At 44.6% G+C, this 14,719-nt stretch overlaps 1 pseudogene across 1 annotated transcript in view; it reads right to left on the bottom strand.

The window, feature by feature from the left end:
• Window positions 1-1,038: 1,038 nt before the first annotated feature.
• The window catches only part of LOC309543435, a 33,472-nt pseudogene continuing 19,791 nt past the window's right edge, over window positions 1,039-14,719 (bottom strand). The window contains exons 2-3 of the transcript in view: window positions 1,511-2,194; window positions 1,039-1,432 (exon numbers count right to left, since the gene is read on the bottom strand). The product of the transcript in view is annotated as an uncharacterized misc_RNA (transcript). The remainder of the gene's footprint in view (window positions 1,433-1,510; window positions 2,195-14,719) is intronic.

The raw sequence follows: 14,719 nt of genomic DNA, 5'->3' as shown, positions 1-14,719 counted from the left end.
GCTCTTTGAGAAATGACTTGCGTTCTTCAATAGGCTTGTCCTTAAATGCACGACATTTGGAGAGAGAGTGTGGCGCATTATGAATAGTACACTGTTGACTAAGATTGCTAGCTTTAATGTCTGTAGCTAAGACGTTGGATGCTATTGCGGTCTTCCTCACGGCAATAGGATGCCTTAAATCCTTGAATTTACTGTTGGTGGCAATACCCCTTGAAGTACTTAAAGGAATGGTGGTTGTATCTGGATAGAAGAAGCTTGGCTCATTCTTGGATCTTGCAACCTTCCGCACGAACTCTGCAAAATAAGAAAAGGGAGGAAAGGAAACATGATGTTCATACTTATACTTTGATCCTACACTAGTCCACTTTCCCTGAAGATAACTAGGCAACTTTGCTATAATAGGATTTACGCCCTGAGCAGTGTCTAAATAGCTAAGACCTGGTAAACTAGGATCTAACTTAGCAATTTCAAGTTCATGAAGGAGGTCACCTAACTCTCTAAGCTTATGATTGTCCTTAACAGAGATTTTAGGAAAGTCGTTTAGTCTCTGGAATAAGGCAGATTCAATGACTTCGGGGCTCCCATAGTCTTGTTCTAGACGTTCCCAGGCAGCATCAAGGCCTGCTTTAAAGTTATAAATGTAGACAGATTTAAGTCTCTTTACTTGTTCTGAAGATTGACGCCCCAACCACTTTATTAGTAAGTGAGGTTCAATGTCCAAGTTCTTGGTTACCGCCTTAAATGTAGATCTCCAACTCCTGTAGTTCTCTGGGCGGTCATCAAATCTAGACAGTCCAGTTGAAATCAACTCTCGTCGAATCATATACTTGCTGAACTCTGCAATGTCAGTGCTTTCAGTTTTTATAGCCACAGGGGGTACTGATGGTGCGTCGTCTTGGACCATGGTTGGTATCTGATGTTGGCTGGTAGGTAGAGAGAAAGGTGTTCCAGATGGGTTTAATCTAGGTAAGGGTCTGTCGTCTGAAGGTCTCTGAGCATTTGAAGTTAAAGAGAGCTGTATCAAAGGGGGTATAGAGTTCATTCTGTAGTCTTCTGCTGTGCCCTTGTAATCTCTATGCACATAGGGTTGTGGTGGCACATGAGCTGCGTAGGTTGTTTTACTTGATTTTGTGACGTGCGGTAGTTGTGGAGGGTCTCTGTTAGTAGGTGTGTCTAGTTGACCAGCTTGCTTTGGCGACACATTGCCTTCTGATCCACTTGCTGGATGATTATGAGAAGAATCTCCAACTGTAGGTGGGACTGTATTGTCGTGGTTCTGAGTTAAGACAAACTGTAGGGTCCTTTCAACAGGGTCTTGACAAGCAGCCAAGCTGGTACAAGCTGCTCCTTCTTCTTCCAATAGGGCTTGTTCCAAGACAGATAACTCTGCTAAAGCTACTTCCTTTTCTCTATTCTTCTGAAGAATTTCTAGCTGAGCCTCTGTTTCTGCTTGTATTCTTGCCTGAATGCGTTTAGCTTCTGCTTCCTTGCATTTAGCTTCTGCTTTGATGGCTGCTTCTTTTTCAGAGCAGGCGGCTTGAACCTGGGCTACTGCAACCTTTTGGCGAGCTTTGAGTATTTGGTCGCTCAGTATTGACCTTATAGAGCAGGACCGGAATGACTTAGAAGAAGATTTATGATATGAGCGGGCAGACCTAGAAGATTTTCCTGAGTGTCTGGAAGAAGCAGAGTTACAGGATGTAGTTTCATGTAGCTGTGCCAATCTACCTTCTATCTGTGCCTTTGCTTCAAGATATGTGCTATGCCTCTGCTGGTCATTAGAAGTAAAGTCCTTTAATTCTAATGCAGCTTCCTCTATGTTGGAATGTGACAATAGGGAATAGTACTTCTCAGAAAGTCTTTTATAATTCTCAAATGCCTTCTTAACCCTTGAGAGAGCAGTGTTCAATTGCTCAGAATTGTTGCTAGTTTCATTAGTGGCTGTTATACAACTTAAAGTCTTTTCCCACAATGCAGTCAGGTTACTAGAGGTTTCTTCCTTACTTGCTTCATAAACCTCCCTTGCCTTCAAGGATGGATGAGGGGCTCTGATAGGACGAAAAGAATGAAGTAAGGAGTCTGCTTTATCTTGACTAAATGCAGGTAACTCTGTGAGATCTCTGTCAGACACTGTACTGTATTTCTGGTGTCTTGTTAGAAATCTGCCAGAGCTCAGCTCTGTAAGTAGTGACTTCTGTTAGTAAGCAGGCTGGGCTGAGGTGCTGGGTATTTGATACAATAGCTAGCTAGTGCTGCAACTGGTTCAGACTGGATACCTCAGCACAGAAGGCTGTAATAGTAATGAAGCATTCAGTAGGTGTCTGGTTTCATATGCAGAGTAATGCTTCTGGTGACACACAGGTGTGGTACTCATGTTTCTGAAGCTGGAGATTCGTGGAAATTTACTTTCTGAAGCTGCAGAGATAACTGTTTGATGGATTACTGGCAATTTACTGTTCTGTCTCAGCATCGATTGTACCTGTGACCTTCTTGTAGACCCAGTCTGTAAGTGTGTGCAGCAGGTTGAATGATGGCTTTAACAGATAGTTTACTCAATGAATAAAGACTCCAGAGGTGTTCTCCAATGCTTCTTTATGCTTCAAGTTAGCAAAGGCATAAACATAGAGGCTTTTCCATAGGTAAATTTCCAATGAAGTTACACAGCTTCCACACTCTGCAGTCTCCTCATAACAACTAAACAAAATGGGAGTTACAGCAGGAAATGGAGGATGGGAGAAACCATCTAGCCAGAAACAGCAGGGGTGCAAGGAAGATACCAATAACATAGCATAACATAACATGTAATAACAACTGCTAGACAGTTAAAGCTGCGTGGCAGCACAGTGACAGTAAAAAAAACATGCCTACAATGCATTTTAATAGGGTTTTTCTATTTCGCGGATTTTCACTTTTCGCGGCTGGGTCCGGAACGTAACCCCCGCAATGGAGGGAGGTTTACTGTATCTCTGAACTACGTTGCACTGTATATTGATTCTTTATCACTAAGAATTGCACATTGAAGTTTTCTTTGGATAATTGCCTTGCACTATGCACTTTTATGATTATTTACATTGGTTTATTGAGTTAATATTGCGTTTTATATAATATTAATATTATTCACTTGTCACATATTTATATATTTTTTATTATCACTATTGTTTTTATGCAAAAATATTGAACACTGGTGAGGTAATCTAGAGATATATTTGACCACGTGAACACAGTTAATCATATATATATATATACAAAATCTTTTTAAGAATATATAATATTTTAATCACTTTCAAATTATATCACTTACATATTCTTAGTTAAAAGGATTTTTATTCTGCGCAACACTATTTTATATATTTTAAGTACCTGAGAGTAAATGTATATGAATATTTTAAATGTCTTGCTTCCCCCAACTAAAGATCTTTTTCAAAAAATAATGAGAATTCTGTTTCGGGTACAGCTGTTTTTCAAATTCCTGAACATCAGGACAAACTGTATCCTGATTTATGTTTCAGTGGAATTGAAACTCGATTATTGGGAACATATTTGTTTCTACAGAAAGAATAAGAATCTGTTAAACTTTCACCAAGTGATTAAATCATATTGAGTATTTCCCTTCTGTTTCACAATTTTCTTATGCCCCCTCCTTTTTGAGTATTTGGCATCATGTATTTTTTATGTTTCTGTTTTTTCCTTTTCCACCTACTGTTTTCTCATTTTTCTAAAGCTCCTTTTTTCTATAATTTGTAGAAAACCTATCTGGCTGCAGCCCAGCATATATTCCTATGTTGACAGTCACATCAAAGTACTGATCAACGTGACTTCATTTACTGTATACTGTGGACATGGAAACATTCTCCAATAAATGTTAAAGCGGAGTTCCGGCCATGAAAATGTTTTTTCAATAAAAATACCCCTGGGACAGTCAGGGCTAGTACATTCCACAATGGATAGCCTCTGTACTGTCCCGGGTCGCACTTACCTTTTAGAAAAAATACTTACCTTGAAAATTTCTTCTCCAGCGCTGCCATCTCAGGTGTGGGTAGCTGAAGCCAGCGCGTCCTCTTCTGCATCCTCTTCCGTGTCTTCTTCTCCCAGAATGCGCACGCACCGGCCCTGCTCGTCACTTCCGGTGTGGGAGCGTCATCCCTCCACAGCTTCTGGGCATGCCCAGAAACTGTTTAGCAAGGAATTAGCGCCCACACCGGAAGTGACGAGCGGGGCCGGTGCAGGCGCATTGATTCCTGGGAGCGATGACGTTCAGCTCCCAGGAACCAATGCAAAGAGGAAGTGACGGCGCGGGCCGCGGCCGCAGAGGGAGGAAGTAGAAGAAAGGTGAGTATATTTTTCTTCAAGGTACAGTAAGTAAACAAAAAAAAAATCGTATTTATCCATTTCTTTTTCAGGTGACCAAAAGCAAGCGGATGGCCCAAAATCGATGATGTCGATTTTGTGGTCGGAACTCCTCTTTAAATAAAAACACATAAATAAAAGGGATTTGTTCAAAGTTCTTTCTTTAGAACTTTGAAATACCACATATTTAAAATGTGATTGCAGTAGTTTTTATATATTGTAGAGTATGGAAGGGTCAGAACCTGTGTTTTTATTGCCCTTGTGCATAGATTTTGATTTTCAGGTCTGACCTTAGTATTTTTTGCATTCTAATTTGTTAAAGTGTTACTAAACCCACAACAGGAAAATCAGTCTGTATGTGCAGTAAAGCATATGTGTTATACTCACTGTGGAACCTAAGGGGTAATCATCCGCATTTTGAGAAAATGCTGTTTGATCCTGTCTTCTCGGATCCTCCCCTTCTTTCACAGTCCCCAAACCATTTACTGATAGAACAGTCTTTGAAGTCACTCTGCACATGCTCAGTTTGGTGTGTATTGCTAAAGAATTGTTTTTTTTTTTTTCTTTGGAGGGTACATGTGATCAGCACAGGGCCAATCAGCACTGTCCAGACAGAAGGTCAGGGGTCCTGCAGTCTCATTGGACAGTCAGAGGAGAATTAAAACTCCTCCTACAAGCTTTATTCGGTGCTCAGCTGCTGATGAGAAAATGTATTTAGCAGTTTATATTTACTAAAATATTTGCATTTCTATGTTCTGTATACTATGGGAGACCAGGTATAGTGAACGCAGGCTCCTGGTTAAGTAATACATTTAGGTAACTGCAAAAACTGTTCCTAATAGTTTGTATGCCTTTTTTTTTATTTTTTTACAAAGCAGAGAGTACTGTTTCTCAATTTGTAATTTATGAAGAGCTAATATTATATTGCCATAGTGCAATGACCATCTATTTTTTTTTGCTCCTGCACAGGTTGTGCTATCAGTAATCAGGGTATGGTAGAGGGAGTAAGGAATGTCTATAAATATATCTGGATCATACATACATATTGCCAGGATTGCTTGGATAGGAACCGTCCCCAGAATTACTAACACATCCCTACAGACATGGGGCTTTAAAGCGGAGCTCCACCCAAAAGGGAAGCACCACTTGTTTGCTTCCTCCTCCCCTCCGATTCCACATGCGGCAACTTTCAGGGGGGGTTCATAGGTATCTGTTTTTTGACAGGTACCCGGTCCCGATTCCGGGTGACTTCGCTGAGGTGAAGTCACATGAAAGTTCGGCCCCCCTTCTCCTTCCCCCACTGCCAGGTCATTCTGCTTCACGCATTCACAGTGCAGTAAGAAAACCGCCATGCAGCTGCAAGGCTTCACTGACAGTTTTCCTTACAAGAAATGGCCGTGGCAGCACCCGAGAGCTGACTGAAAAAACAGTCTGAAAATCCTTTCACTTATTGTAAAATCACTAAAGTGGATCTAAAGGTAGAAGGTTTCTTACCTTAATGCATTCTCTGCATTATGGTAAAAAAGGTTTTGCATGACGCCCCCCCAATACTTACCCGAGCCCGATCTTGATCCAGTGATGTACACAGGAGCTGAGGCTCTCCCAGGGAGTGGGGGTGGGGCCAAGCTGTACTCTGCATGTGTATGGGCACACAGAGCCAGCTTGGGAGCCAGCACACACGAATGCCCCCAGGGCAAGCGTATTGCTTTGAGGTCAGTCAGCGAGGGGGGAGAGGAGTCAGGAGCCCCGGTGGGGGATCGAAGAAGAGGAGGATTAGTCCCACCCTCCTTAATGTAACCTAGTTCCTTGATGGACTAATAGATCTGATTGGGGAAAAGGGGGGGGGGGGTTACAATGATTTGTCACAATGCATTTCGTGGGTCCTCAATCCCACTTCTTCAGGTTCTGTGAAACCACAGTTAACAGTCAATAACAATTTAAATAGTGTCATGGGTGTATGCAAAAATATTCTTTATAGTGCCCTAATCCAAACCTGGGATCAGGGACCTGGGAACCACTAACCACACCTAGCCGCCCCCTGGGAGGAGGACCAGCTGCAAAAGTCAAGGTACATTAAGGCCCCTTTCCCACTTGTATGACTCCAAAGTTGCGCTGACTTTCGAGTGCAACTTTGGTGTAACTTTGGTGCAACTTTGATGCAACTTTGACACCACTTTGATGCAACTTTGGATGGGTGCAACTTGGATACAACTTTAACTTTGGCCATTTTCAATGAACAACTGTTGCTCAGAAGTTGCATTGTATAACATTTAGGTATGACTTTCTTCTAAAGGTTAAAAATGAAGTCTACGGCCCTCAAGTTGCATGAAAGTCGGACCTAAGTAGTCCATGTACTACTGTGAAGTTGCTGCAACTTTAAGTTGTGCATATATGAATGGGTATCATTGGAAAACATGGGCAACTCTGATGTCCAAAGTTGTATAACAAGTTGCACAAGTGTGAATTGAGCCTAAGCTGGATACACACTATCCAACTTTTGTGGTTAGATTTCCTTCAGATTTACCTTTTCTATGTAGTGCAAGGGCCTGCCAGATTGCATACAAATGAAAGTGTTTAGGTTTGACCTCATATTATATGGTTTTGGTAAGTCTAAAGGAAAAAGTCTTCAGAAAATCTTATAGTGTGTATGGCCCATAAGGCCCCTTTCACACTTGTGCAACTTATCCTGCAACTTGGGACTGCAAAGTATGATGTACAGTATGTATTATGTCATTAGGGATCTTTGAAGTCCCATGCCAGTACAGCCCGGAGCAAAATAAAGAAATAAATAGGCGCAGGGCAAGCATGACTGGGTCGTCAGGGTAATTAGACAGAGTAACGGTTAAATTAAAGTAAGCTCCATTTGGGGTTCTTCCCTATTGGCCCTGTTAGTTGCTGTAGGAGGGACCGAATAGGGGGTAGTTCTGCTGGACCTGCTGTTCCCGGGCATTCAGAGAAGCGTGGGTGGAGGATCGTTCCCGCCCGCCCACCCCTAAATTGAACTTGTTTATATTGCGATTGTTTTTTCAGATTTGACGGTTGGGGTCTTTGGAGGTGTTTTGGTAAAACCTGCTGTGCTTATCAGTTTAGGGACCCATCCAAGGTATGGAGTCACCTGGGGAATGCCAGTTAATAGATGGGTTAACTGGTAGTTTAAATTGGGAGGTATCTGCTGTGTGTTGAGGTCGTCCCAAGCCGGTGTGGTGCGCAGAGTTACGCAGATACAAAATGGTATTTGATATTTGGGGCCTCCAAAGATCGGCAACCTTATGTTTCTCTTTTATTATATTATTTTGGTTCCTGTTCTAAGGAATGTGTTATATATTTTTTTACTGGTTAATTAATGGCCGTTTTGGCCAATTTTACTCCAACAACGGTGTCTGTGTATTTTCTGCAGGAAGTTGAGGTAAAGGGGTTGGTTTTGGGATAAAGGTTATGTTGGGGAAGATAATTACATCTGGGGTGCCTAAAGCCCCGTATACACGAGTAGAAATTCGGCCGGGAAATTTCTTACGACAACCGATCTGCTGATTTTCGGCTTGTTAGTATGGTGCTTCCAACAACCGACTCCGACTTTTCGGCCGAAAAAATCCTGGTGTGCAGGCTATATCATTTTTGTCGACCGTCAAAACAGTCCGATTTTCGTCTCATTAGTACAGATTTCGATGGGGAAAAATCTTATGAGCAAGACTACACATGCTCAGAGATGAAAGAACACAAAGAAAGCAATCCAACACATGACATCACTTCTGAAGTAGAATTCTGTTGTGCGCAGTGGCGTAGCGTGGGGGGGTGCTGAGGGGGCCACTCGCACCGGGCGCAACATTTAGGGGGGCGCATCCCACGCCCGCCATCCGCGGGATCATAGTGTCCCTTTATTTTGATGATGTCCCGTCCAGCGGCCCGCCCGCCCGCACTTCTCTTCTTGGCTCCGTGACTGCTGCTTGGTGCAGGAAGAGTGGCGGACCGCTGAAGGTATTACGTGCAGCCAGGGGGCGGGGCGGGGCTGGTCGGACTCGTGGGTGAAGATGACAGTCTTGTGCGTGTGCATCACTGCTTCCGGAGTCTCCCCCTGCTATCCGGGCCGGCCGCCGACATGCTGTTCCCTCCACTCCGGATCGCCTTCTCGAGTCGCCAGTGTTTGGACACAAAACAAGGTAAGTGATGTCCTTCCTGCCCCCGGGGGGCCCAGTAAAGTGGACATGGGAGGGGGTGAGGTGGGGTCAGTGTAGGGGGTGTCAGTATAGGTGTCAGTATAGGGGGGTGTCAGTGTATGGGGGGGGTCAGTATAGGTCTCAGTGTAGGTGTCAGTGTATGGGGGGGGGGGTGTCAGTGTAGGGGGGTCAGTGTAGGGGGGGGGTGTCAGTGTAGGTGTCAGTGTATGGGGGGTGTCAGTGTATGGGGGAGGGCAGTATAGGTCTCAGTGTAGGTGTCAGTGTATGGGGGGGTCAGTATAGGTGTCAGTGTATGGGGGGGTCAGTATAGGTGTCAGTGTATGGGGGGGTCAGTGTAGGGGGGATGTCAGTGTAGGTGTCAGTGTATGGGGGGTGTCAGTGTATGGGGGGGGGGTCAGTATAGGTCTCAGTGTAGGTGTCAGTGTATGGGGGGGTCAGTATAGGTCTCAGTGTAGGTGTCAGTGTATGGGGGAGGTCAGTGTAGGGGGATGTCAGTGTAGGTGTCAGTGTATGGGGGTGTCAGTGTATGGGGGGGGGTCAGTATAGGTCTCAGTGTAGGTGTCAGTGTATGGGGGGGGTCAGTATAGGTCTCAGTGTAGAGGGTGTCAGTGTATGGGGGGGGGGGTCAGTATAGGTCTCAGTGTAGGTGTCAGTGTATGGGGGGGGGGTCAGTGTAGGGGGGGTGTCAATGTAGGTGTCAGTGTATGGGGGGTGTCAGTGTATGGGGGGGTCAGTATAGGTCTCAGTGTAGGTGTCAGTGTATGGGGGGGGGGTCAGTGTAGGGGAGGTCAGTGTGAGAATGTGGGGGGGGGTCAGTGTGGGGGGGTGAGTGTCGGTGTCAGTGTAGGGGGGTCAGTGTAAAGGGGTCAATGTATGGGGAGCTCAGCGTATGGGGGGGGGTCAGTGTCGGTGTCAGTATAGGGGGATAAGTGTAGGGGGGTCAGTGAATGTGTCAGTGTAGGGGGGTGTCAGTGTATGAGGGGGTCAATGTAGAGGGGGGTCAGTATAGGTGTTAGTGTATGGGGGGGTCAGTGTAGGTGTCAGTGTAGGGGGGTCAGTGTAGGTGTCAGTGTATGGGGGGGTCAGTGTAGGTATTAGTGTATGGGGGGGTCAGTGTAGGTGTTAGTGTATGGGGGGTCAGTGTAGGTGTCAGTGTATGGGGGGTCAGTGTAGGTGTTAGTGTATGGGGGGTCAGTGTAGGGAGGGTCAGTGAAGGAGTCAGTGTAGGGAGGGTGAGTGTAGCGGTCAGTGTAGGGGGGGGGTCAGTGAAGGTGTCAGTGTAGGGGGTTCAGTGAAGGTGTCAGGTAGGTCAGTGTAGGGGTCAGTATAGTAATTAGGCAGCTCCGTGTAGTGGTCAGGTAGGTCTGTGTAGGCGTCAGTATAGTAATCAGGTAGGTTAGTGTAGGAATAAGGTAGGTCTCTGTAGTGGTCAGCTAGGTCAGTGTAGGTGTCAGTGTAGTGGCCTGTGTAGTGGTCTAGTAGGTTTGTGTAGGGGGCGCAAATTACTTGCATTGCCCCGGGCGCTGACAACCCACGCTACGCCACTGGTTGTGCGGGAAAATTCGTGTGCAGTCTAGAGCACATTCCAACCAACAGACACGCACTCTGGACAAAAGATGGACGACCGGTCGGCGGAAATTCGTTGCGTGTGTACGAGGCTTTAGTCATGTAGGGATGTGTTTTGGCTATCTGTGAGTACAGGGCTTTTTTTCTCACAAAATAGGTGCAGGAGCTCCTCTTTCTGAGTCAATTATTGTATCTACCCCTTACCTATTTCCAAGCACCATTTCTTGATTACACCCCCCCCCCCCCCCCACCTCTCCATACTGGGCCTTTTGGAGAATACACATCCAAGTATCATTTTGTGGTGCTAAGTAATTTGTATGGAATTTGTTAATGATAACAAGAGAGGCAGTAAATAGATCTCCTGCAGCCAGCAGCAATAGACCCTTCCCAGCAACAATAGATTTCCCCCAGCAACAATGGACCCCTGAAAAAAAAATACCAATCCAGCAACAACAGACCTTGAGCAGCAACAACAGATCTCCCAGAAGCTGGTATCAATGGTCCCCCAGCTCAACAGCAGATCCCTTCCAGCAACAACTGACCCCCCAACATAAGCCCCCCTCCCAGCAAACCAGCAACAGTCCCCAGCAACAAAAGACCACAATACAAAAATAGATCCCCTCCAGCAACAATAGATCCCCGGCAGCCAGCATCAGTAGACCCTCCCACACACCCCAGCACCCCTTGCCATTATATACAGCAGATTCAGTACTGGAGGTGCCGGAACTGCGTTCCCCCGCGTTCCCACTGAAAAAAAGCCCTGTGTGAGTATAGAATAACAAGTGGAAAGCTGTGAATTTGCATCTTAGCTGCTCTGCCATAACAAGGGAAAGAGACCGAAGTGTTAATCAGTTAAATTTTTTTTTTTTAAACGCCCCATTTTTAAAAAAAAAATCGGATTTCTTTTACTAGCACTGACATTTCGTTTTTGTTTACGTTCAGTAAAGTGGTAATTGATCTGTAGCTCTAACAGTTGGGCTTCCTTCACACAAGGGGCCAGTAAAAACAGTCTGTTGAACCGCAGTTTTCCCATGCCCTGACCACCCACCTAAAGGAGAACATACAGAGCTGTACAAATGTTGTGGCAAAACCTATACCCACCTTAGGGCTCGTTTACACTTGTGAAAGCCGTTGGTGCCCACCACAGATTGTTTTTCAGAGGGCAGTTGACATGCTATATGTTGACTCCTCACTCCCTGTTTAACCCTGGAGAGTCCGCACCACCATGCCACATCTGCTTGCAATACACACACTGAATGGGTCACATAGGCAGTAGTACTGCCTGTTAAATATGATGGTACAATTCTTGCTGCGGCATCTGTACAACCCTGTCCCACCACTGCAGCTTAACCACTTAACCTCCGGAAGATGTACCCCCCCTTTATGACCAGGCAATTTTTTTCTGATACGGCACTGCGTTATTTTAACTGACAATTGCGCGGTTGTGCAACGCTGTACCCAATTAAAATGTATGTCCTTTTTTCCCACAAATAGAGCTTTCTTTTAATGGTATTTGATCACGTCTGCGGTTTTTATTTTTTAAACAAAAAAAAGGCCTACAATTTTGAAAAAAAAACCTGTATTCTGCTACATGTTTTTTGGTAAAAAAAAAATCCAATAAGCGTATATTGATTGCTTTGCGTGTCTACAAACTATGGGATATATTAATGGAATTTTTATTTATTTGTCTATTTTTACTAGTAATGGCAGCGATCAGAGACTTTCATCGGGACTGCAACATTGGGGCAGACAAATTGGACACTATCTGACACTTTTTTGGGAACCAGTGACACTAATACCGTGGTCAGTGCTTAAAATATGCACTGTCACTGTGCTTATGAAACTGGCTGGGAAGGGGTTAACATCAGGGGCAATCAAAAGGTTACCTGTGTGCCTAACCAGTGTTTTTGCACAGTGTAGGAAGTGTTACTAGGGGAAGGCATGGATCCTAGTCCATGCTTTGCAGGAACACAGCATTGATGCCTTCCCTACTGACAGAATGGTAATCTGCCTTGTTTACATAGGCAAACTGCCGTTCTGCCTCTGTACTCAATGATCGTCGGGTGCAGGCGGCCATCGTCTGCGCGGTATCCGCAGATCAGCTCCCGCCCAGAAATGTCGGATCACATACTAGGTATGTGATCTAGTGCAGCAGTGCCACCTTGCCGCCATATATGTAAGTTATATGGTAGGCAAGTGGTTAAGGGGGGCAGTCAAGAAGCGGCAAAACTGCAGCTTAGTTCCTACTTTTACCACCCCCCCCAGGCTTCCATGTGAACGAGCCCTTATGAAAAAATAAATTTCACTAAAGATTATGTGGGCTAGGTGCACCGCTGTACAGTGAACACACACAGTCCAAGTTTAGTAACAGCAGTGTATTGTAGCAAAGTTCAGGAAATACAAACAGGCCCAGCATAGAGTCACACCTGTCTGGAGCCACTTACAACTGGGACAGCAGTTTGAAGGCTGGAGGATAACGGCAGCATCTGCCATGAGGGGTGGAATGTGGTCCGGCTGGTCCACAACCAAAGGGGAGGCTTCCTGGAAGAGATAGACTTTGTCCCTGTATTGTCCCTACTCCTCTGGAACCTTTCCTTTTCTCTTTACACTATCCCTATCAGACGGGAAACCTGTCTCTACACTAGGCACTCACATAAAGCACGCCATGCCCTAGAGCCAGAGTCTTAAATAGACTCTGCCTGACCCAAGATGGCCACTAAAGTCACATGGGGCACCATCATCCAATGAGATAGCCACCTCCCTGTGACCTAGAAAACCATAGAAGAACAAAGGAAAGACTACAAGCACTGAACTTATTCTCTCTGGAGAAGAGACGATTAAGGGGAAATATGATATCAATGTACAAATATTGTACTGGCAACCCAAGCATATGGAAAAACCTATTCAGAGAAAGGGAATACAATAAGACACGTGGCCACTCACTAAAACTAGAGGAAAGGCGGTTTAACCTTAAAATACGCAGGGGGTTCTTCACTGTAAGAGCAGTAAGGATGTGGAATTCTCTTCCGCAAACAGTGGTTTTAGCAGGGAGCATCAATAGTTTCAAAAAACTATTAGATGGGCACCTTAAAGACCACAACATACAGGGGTATACAATGTACAACATACAGGGGTATACAATGTACGGTTAGCAGCAAACACACACACACACATCATAGGTTGAACTGGATGGACTGATGTCTTTTTTCAACCTCACTAACTATGTAACTATGTAAAAGTTCCTCTCTACTCCCTTCCTTATCTGCATTGCAGCTGCAGTTGAGCGCCACCTGCAGTGGAGAATACAGACTGAAAAAGAAGCTTGCTGCTTGTTTTTTTCTATCAATCAACTTGATATTCACCAAGATTTCTGTTTACTAATTATTCTACATTAATTAGACTGACTAAACGCTTTCACATGTTTAGAACAAGCATGAAATTACTGGCAAGTTAACTAGCTGACGTGAATCATCCAATTAAGACATTATCAAACTAGCGGAAAGACATCAATTACTCCTCTGTCACTGACAATGGGGAATATTTACCATGGAAAGAGTCCCATTATAAACCTCCAGAGCTTGACCTGACAATCAATTGCTTGTATGCAGAGACATATGTGAAAATAAAGGCCCGTACACACGTACCGATCGTCGGCATACAAACGTCGGTGGACGAAGGATCTGCCGATTGTACGCGTGTTAGTATGGTGCCTCCGACAGATGTCTGCGCACAATCCGCGGACAAAAGTCTTTCGTGCAAACATGAAAATATTTGTATGCCGACACCAGAACGGACGATTGTTCGCCTGTCAGTACACAATTCGGCCGACAGACCGCAGATTTGCAAGACTGGGCATGCTCAGAAAATAGAAAACACAGGGAAAGTTAACCATTACATGACATCACTTCTGCAGTCGGCGGACAAAATTCTTGTGCTGTCCTTGTGCTGTCTTTGCACTTTTCAGCAGACACCGACATCCCGGGGAGAAAAGAGGAACATTTGTATGCCGACCATCGGTACGTGTGTACGGGGCTTAAAGGACAGGAATGTGTGTTCTTCAAGACTGGTATAGAAAATGCTTTTAATAGTTGCTTAAAATTGTTATTTTCTTTAACGTGTATGTAAACCCCAACATTTCATATTCCTGACATCTGACTGCTGTACCATATACTTGTATGATAGTCTCCTTTTCTCTTTGTATTGCTTCCTTTGTGTGAAATCCCTTGTGTTTCTGCCAGTCCCTCTGCTCTCCTTTTAAAAACTGAAGGAAAGCACAGCATGGTCAGTTCTCTAGCTGTGTTGGGGACTCAGCCTGCTCTTCTCTAATGATCAAACTTGTCCTTACACACATCCCTGCACAGCCATTCACTGGGAAGGTCAGTGTACTGCTGTTTCTGCTCCCCCAGCTCTAATGCAGATGAGAATGGCAATCACTTATAAAAAGGGGGAAAAAAAGGTATTTCTAATGTTTTTTATATCTATACACAAATGTTTTGCCTTTCATTTCTATTTTAAACTCAATGGGTTGCATTACAAGGCGAGGGTTTACATTCACTTTAATTATTACAAATAACAAGGATCAGAACATTCAGGGGTATGTGAGATGAGTACAGCCACACACACCTACACAG

The sequence above is a fragment of the Pelophylax lessonae genome, assembly GCF_965119305.1.
Source record: "Pelophylax lessonae genome assembly, chromosome: 1".
Classification (NCBI taxonomy): Eukaryota; Metazoa; Chordata; class Amphibia; order Anura; family Ranidae; genus Pelophylax; species Pelophylax lessonae.
This window is presented reverse-complemented; position numbering and strand designations above follow the sequence as displayed.